At 40.5% G+C, this 7,122-nt stretch overlaps 1 long non-coding RNA gene across 1 annotated transcript; it reads right to left on the reverse strand.

Moving 5' to 3' along the window:
- Positions 1-220: 220 nt before the first annotated feature.
- LOC116571176 lies at positions 221-6,799 on the reverse strand. Its single transcript, XR_004277763.1, has 3 exons — positions 6,717-6,799; positions 869-1,099; positions 221-411 (listed from the first exon to the last, which is right to left on the reverse strand). It is a non-coding gene; the product is annotated as an uncharacterized LOC116571176 (long non-coding RNA).
- Positions 6,800-7,122: the final 323 nt, after the last annotated feature.

The following is a 7,122-nucleotide window of genomic DNA, read 5'->3' on the forward strand; positions in this document are numbered from 1 at the left end:
CTCTGGACAGATTAAGACTTGACTGTGTCTTATGGCCACAGATTCAACTTAGTAGGCTCCCAATGAATATCTGCTATATACAGTGCTCTTTTTTAATTCCAATATTTGAAACAAAGATCAAGGGGATTTGTATTTTTGTCATTAAAGAAAGCATAACACAGAGTTAGATAAACACAGATGAGGAGGAAGGGCAAAAAGCATATGGAATTCAGAGGAGATCAGGAAAGTTTATTTTTAACAGGCACATAGGCTGGACACTTCTCAGGCAGTCCCAAGCACAATTATGATGATGGCAAGAAGGCTGTACCATTCCCAGCACTGTGTCTTTGTAGGTTAAAATCCAATAGGACAGGTGGTTGAAGCCAGATAAGGAAGAACCTTGATTTTCATGCTAAGAGTATGAACTTTATTCTACAAGGGGTGATGAGAAAAAGGTAAAAAGAAAATATTTGGGGGGCGCCTGGGTGGCTCAGTGGTTTAAGCCGCTGCCTTCGGCTCAGGTCATGATCTCAGGGTCCTGGGATCGGGTCCCGCATCGGGCTCTCTGCTCGGCAGAGAGCCTGCTTCCCTCTCTCTCTCTCTGCCTGCCTCTCCAACTACTTGTGATCTCTGTCTGTCAAATAAATAAATAAAATCTTTAAAAAAAAAAAAAAAGAAAATATTTGGTTTGCTTTACTCTTTGTTGTTTTTGTTCCTACAGGTAAATGGCGTAATCTATCCTTATGGATCTCCCAACTGAATTGCCAAATATCGGAAGAGAATATATGTGTGTAGCATCTCAAGATCGCCAACAGAGGACACATTTGTGATCTATGAACTATGGGGTAAAGGCGGCAAGGCAGACTCGGGATGGGGGCAGGAAACTTACATGTGACCTGCTTTACTGTTGGAAGCCAGAACCTCAGGGAGGTGCTACCAACAGCAAAGCTCAGGCAGGAAGAGGAGGTTTCTTTGTGAGCATGGGGTGGCCGCAGAGGCCGCAGAGCCTGCTTCAGGGGGTCGCAGAGGATGGCTTATGAATGTGCTGATGTGCTTGTTAAAAGTGGATTCTGTAATCCTCGCCAGGAACAGATCTCCTTGGAGCAATTCCCCATGGCCTCTAAGAAATAAAGGTCAAAGTTTCTATCATAGAGTTCTCAAAAGAAATAGCAAATCAAGCTGAAAAAGACTCTGAGAAAACATCTTGTGATTCTTGCAAACATTTGTTGACTCTCTCCTGGTTCTAAAATCTGGAAATACAAGCTTCAGGGAAAACACAAGTTCCCTGCCAGGCTGGATCCTATAGGATAGAAACTGTAAAATCATGGACTCCCCTTAAGAAATGAATACGGAAATAATGAATAAAAGTTTAAACTTGAAAGTAAATCTTTACCTTAGAAAAGAATCGTAACAACTGACAATGCTAATCTGCTGACAAGGCTGAAATGCTGACATATATTTCACAAAGACCAGAAAAACATGATTTTCTTTATAACCAACATATTGTACCTCTACATTGTTGTCTACATTTTACCTGTATACTTTGATATTTTCATATGGTGATGAGTTTATACTATTTTCTATAGAGAGATTCAGAAATAAAGTTATTTTCCCCCTCTGGTGCTATTCTTTTTTTCCCTAATTGACGCTTCAAAAATTTCCCATTATTCTCCCCAATTCATTATTGAAAATTAGTAGGTAAATATTTAGCATTGATATCATTGTGGGAAAACTAGTATCAAATTTCTTTAATATGTGAGCATTCAGATTTCAGAGAATTTCAGGTCTTCTCATGCAAAATGTAATTTAAATATTCCTTGTGTTGACAATACTCATGAACCAGTTTGTGATCAACATTGGATTGGCATAGTACGACTTTCATGCTAACTTTGTTGATGTCTATAGTTTATGCCAAATCAGCAAGAAGTGAGTGAGAACACACAAAGACTCAGTTGGACAGAGTGGTTTGGACCAATGAAAATGGTGGGAAAAGGCAGTCAAATAGTCTTTTCTTTTCTTTTTTTAAAGGTGGCTCCACATCCAGCATGGGGTCTGATGCAGAGTCTGAACTCACAACCCTAAGATCAAGACCTGAGCTGAGATGGAGAATCAGATGCTTAACTGACTGAGCCACCCAAGCATCCTAGTCGTCTAATACAACCAAGGATTTAGTTCAGATAGAGTACAGTGAGCGAGCCAGACAACAGTGGGTACTGAGACTAGAACTATGTTTGCAGCAAAGAAGGCTGGTCTGGAATGAGTGTTAAAATACTGACAAGTGGTCAGATTTGTATTATCATACTTCTAAATTTTAGAAAAAGATACCTGCTGATTTATCACTGAATTTACAAAAAAGTGATGGCTCTACATGTTAAGATCATTAGTACGAGAAGATACCTATTCACCTGAGTCATAGCTCTTCCCCCTTACTGACCTGTGGAATCTTTTTAATGACAACTAGTCACAGAAGGGAAGACACACCACAAAAATACACCTCACCAAACTTTACCAAATATAGACCTATTTAAAATTCCTTTTAGCTACATGCAGAAAGGCTCACACCACTGGAGAAGAAGCAAAGTGTAATGAAGGAAGGTTCAGACTAAAAAGAGACAGCAGTCTTGATCAATTATGTAATGCAGTACTTTCCCTTTGAAAATTGTGAAAAAAAGAAGAAAGAAAACACACATAACCATGTGATCACAATGCTAATGCAAGTCCCACAGTCCTAAAGCTTAAACTTCATTTGCCTCCTGGTACATCTGCCTCTGTTCCCTGTGGTTTCCATGGAGCTCACATTAGAGTTCAGGGAGACAGACAATAAACACATGAACAAAATAGTAAACAGACAATTTCATATAGTTACTCTGCAATGAAGAAAAGTAAAATAGGATGTGTGATAAAGAGTTACTGTAGGCAGGGAAGAAGCAACCCTTTGAGCGAGGGGTCAGAGGAGACCCAGTTGAGGAAACCAGGTTTGAGCTGAGATGAGCACCAGGAGAAATCCAAATCTGCAAATCAGCAGACCCTGGGACCGTGATGCTTGGAAAGAGGAATGACTAGTCCAAGCTCCCCCAGCAAATCAGGGACAGAGTTAGGAATGTCGCCAAGACATCCTGGACCACATTAATGTCCCTTGCACCCACTCAAGGACTCCACATAAACTTTCCCTATAGATACTCTCTCTCAACATAAACTGACACAGTGCTTACTGCCTTCACTCAGCTCCTGGTAAAGACATTCACTTATTTATTTATCTATTTATTTATTAGATTTTTTTTATTCATTTATTTAACAGACAGAGACCACAAGTAGGCAGAGATGCAGGCAGAGAGAGAGAAGAGGAAGCAGGCTCCCTGGCGAGCAGAGAGCCTGATGTGGGGCTTGATCTGAGGACCCTGAGACCATGACCCAAGCCAAAGGCAGAGACTCTAACCCACTGAGCCACCCAGGCGCCCCTCACATATTTGTTTTTAAAATCACCAAAACCCCAAAGCCAAGTACTCAATTCAGTAGTCACACTGCGATTTCACAGTTTTAAAATAATCACAATGATTAGAATAACTCATTTCAGGGCCATAAAATCATTAAGGAAAAAAAAAATAAAGCTATAAAAACTCAGAGATCAATCAAGCAAGTATTCTTTAGATTATTTTAATTACATGTCTGTGTCAGATTATATCAATCAAATAGTCAATCAAACAATAAAAAATACATACAAACATAGAGATGTATGTGTGGGTGTGTATATATGCATATGTATATATATGTGTATGTATATGTATATGTGTATGTGTGTATATATGTGTATGTATACACACACACACACACACACACACATATAAAGAGAGGGAGGGGGGTACCTGAGCAGCTCATTGGGTTGGGCCTCTGCCTTCCGCTCAGGTCATGATCTCAGGGTTTTGGGATCGAGCCCCGCATTGGGCTCTCTGGTCAGCAGGGAGCCTGCTTTGCTCTCTCTCTCTGCCTGCCTCTCTGCCTACTTGTGATCTCTCTCTGTCAAATAAATAAAATCTTTAAGAAAAAAAAAGAAAGAGAGGGAGGGAGGAAGGATACATGTGTAACATAGGCTTATTTATTTACTCACTTGCTATTTATATTATGTGTGTTACAAAAAATCATACAAGACATACAAATTTTAAAAGATGCCCCAGAAATTAATGAAAGTAAAGTTCCTTTATACCTTCTACCCTTATTTACCAGCAGATCACTGTGTATGCCCTTTAGGAAAGATCTCTTTCTCTTTGAAGACTTCTGATCTAGTAGTCTATCACTTCCAGTTTAAGCACAAGAAAATGGGGCCAGAGAAGAGAAATGAGAAAATAATATTGATGACCCAATGTAAAAAGTACACTACAGTACCTTATAACAAACTCAGTGTCCTATCTAAAGTCTTTTAAACCATCCCTGCTATTTGCTAAAATTATAATTTTTCCCATGCTTTCATTTAGTCTTTGCAAGGCCTCTCCTTACTCCCTAGGGGTTTCTTGCTTTGCCCGTGGTCCTCTCTCAACAGTGTGCAATTCAGGATCAGCAAACCTCTGTCACCAAACCCCAGCAAAGAGTAAACTCCCTCAAGTCCATAGGCTCAACCTGAACTCCATCCATTTTCCTCAAGGATTCCCAGAACAGACACAGGCTCCCAGCCTGCTTAGGAATGCGGCACTGCACTTCTCAATAGCATTTTATGACACATTTCTCAAATCAAATTTAAAAGCATAACTGAGTGGAATTAAATTAATGCCGTCTGGTAATGTCAGCAGCACCAGAGCTGCAACAGGCTGGCTTAACTCTTAAACCTTCTAGAGCTCCCTGATACATATTCAATCTCTAGTGTTATTGAGAGAATCTGTGCACACCGTGTGTGTGTGCGCGCGCGCGCGTGCGCGCATGCATGTGTGTGCCTGTGCACCTGTCTGGTGGGGTGGAGGCTGGAACGTAGTGCCTGAGTGGTCTTCAAGAGCATAAAAGGAGTTACAGAGACTTAATGATCACACAGGCCCCATGACCTTGCTGTTTTTGAGTTGACATTTGCACTTCCCTTCCTGTTCCACAGAGAATGTTTAACTTCGTCATATCATTTGATCATGATAATCACCGTGGGAGGAAACCATTCATGTTTTTATCTCCTTCCTTTATTATGTCTTTCTTGAACCCAAGTGCTGGGACTCCAAATTCAGCATTCTTTCCACTCATTAAGTTTAATAATAATGACAACATTATGTGTCTTTTCAAGGTTCCCGTAACCTCTTTGTTACTAAAGCCAATATTCCATTTGTCATTTTCATCTTAATTGACTCAATAGCATCATTTTACTTACTTATCACTTCCCTGTTGTTGGAACATGTTTTCTCCAATTAATTTCAAGATACATGCCCTTTAATTTTCTTTGTATATCACCAAACACTCTCAGTGTCTTTTTCTGGGGACTCTTTCTCTTTCCTAAGTGTTAGATGTTCTAGGGCTCCTTTTTCCCTCTGGCCAAACTACCCCGCTAGTGATCTTATCTAGCCCATGGTTTGATTTGTTTTTTGTTTGTTTGTTTGTTTTGTTTGAATTAAGCTATACCCCTAACATGGGGCTTGAACCCATGACCCTCAGATCCAGGGTTGCATGCTCTACCAAAGTAGGTAGCTACGTCCATGGTTTTAAATGCCACTTACTACAATCGTTTTTGGATCTACATCTTCAGCCAAGCTGTCTCGCTTGAGCTCCAGTGACTGTATCCAACACCAGGTATCTCCTCTTGCATGTCTTACAAGCCTATCAAATATCACCAATGTCCCATTCTTGACCCCCGCAGACCTGCTCCCACAGTCTGACTCATGTCTGTAAATACAAACTCCACCCCTCCAGCAGCTCAGTCCCTGTGCCTGTGCTACCATCGAGCCCCGTCTTGTATCCTCTATACCTCATCCGTCAGCAAACTGGGGATGATAAAAGAGAACACAGGGCATGGAAAGAAGGGTAAGGAAGGTAGAGGGTAGAGGAAGTGTATCAGTTACCTACCACTACATAACCAATTATCCCCAAACTTAGCAACTTAAAACAATAAACATTTATTATCTCTTGGGGGTAGCTGACATGACAGATGACTTTCAACAGATATTTATATTAGAACTAGTTACAGATATCATGCCAATATTTAAACAAGTGGGTGTCTTTATTTGTTTTAATAATAGTATGCCAGGGGCACCTGGGTGGCTCAGTGGGTTAAGCCTCTGCTTTTGGCTCAGGTCATGATCTCAGGGGCCTGGGATCGAGCCCCACATCGGGCTCTCTGCTTAGCAAGGAACCTGTTCCCCCCCGCCCCGCCCACCTGCCTCTCTGACTACATGTGATCTCTGTCTGTCAAATAAATAAATAAAATCTTTAAAAAAATAGTATGCCAGACAGTGTAGCAGTATGGACATATGTTATCAAAATTTACCATCACAGCAATCCTAGCTGTCATTCTATCTTATTTATTCATTTATTAATTTACTCATTTATTAAGCAACTACTTATCAGTCTTCTAAAATTTGCCAGACTGTATATTTAGAAGCTAACAATGAAGGTAAAAATCCCTGCCTACATGGGGCTTCTAACAAAGAAGGGGAAGACATATGTTGGTTGGCAGACTGGCCCACTTCCATGGAGGACAGGGAGAAATCAAAGACAGAGGTCGACCACTCCCAGTTAGTAGGCGGCAGAGGCGATAAGCAAGGGAAGTTACTTACAAGGGTGTCCTGGGTGGCTGCAAGACATGTAGGTTTATGCATCCACCTGTCAAAATATTAAAAATGTCTGTAGAAACCTGCAGTTGATTCAGTCATACATACTGTTTGGATGGTCTCAATGACACCTTCCTCTCCAGGCCTCATACCACATCACAATGCCTGTGTCATTGACTCAATTCATCTCATCATGTGGGCATTTTATCATCTCACATCATCACAAAAAGAAGGGTGGGTACAGAAGGAGAGACCACATTCACATAAATTTATTACAGTCTATTGTCCCAGTTGTTCTATTCAATTATTAATTATTGCTGTTAATCTCTTACTCTGTCTATTGGATATATTTAATTCCATTATAAGTATGCACATACAGGAAAAAAACATAGTATATGTAGGTTTTGATACT

The sequence above is a fragment of the Mustela erminea genome, chromosome 12 (assembly GCF_009829155.1).
Source record: "Mustela erminea isolate mMusErm1 chromosome 12, mMusErm1.Pri, whole genome shotgun sequence".
Taxonomy (NCBI): Eukaryota; Metazoa; Chordata; class Mammalia; order Carnivora; family Mustelidae; genus Mustela; species Mustela erminea.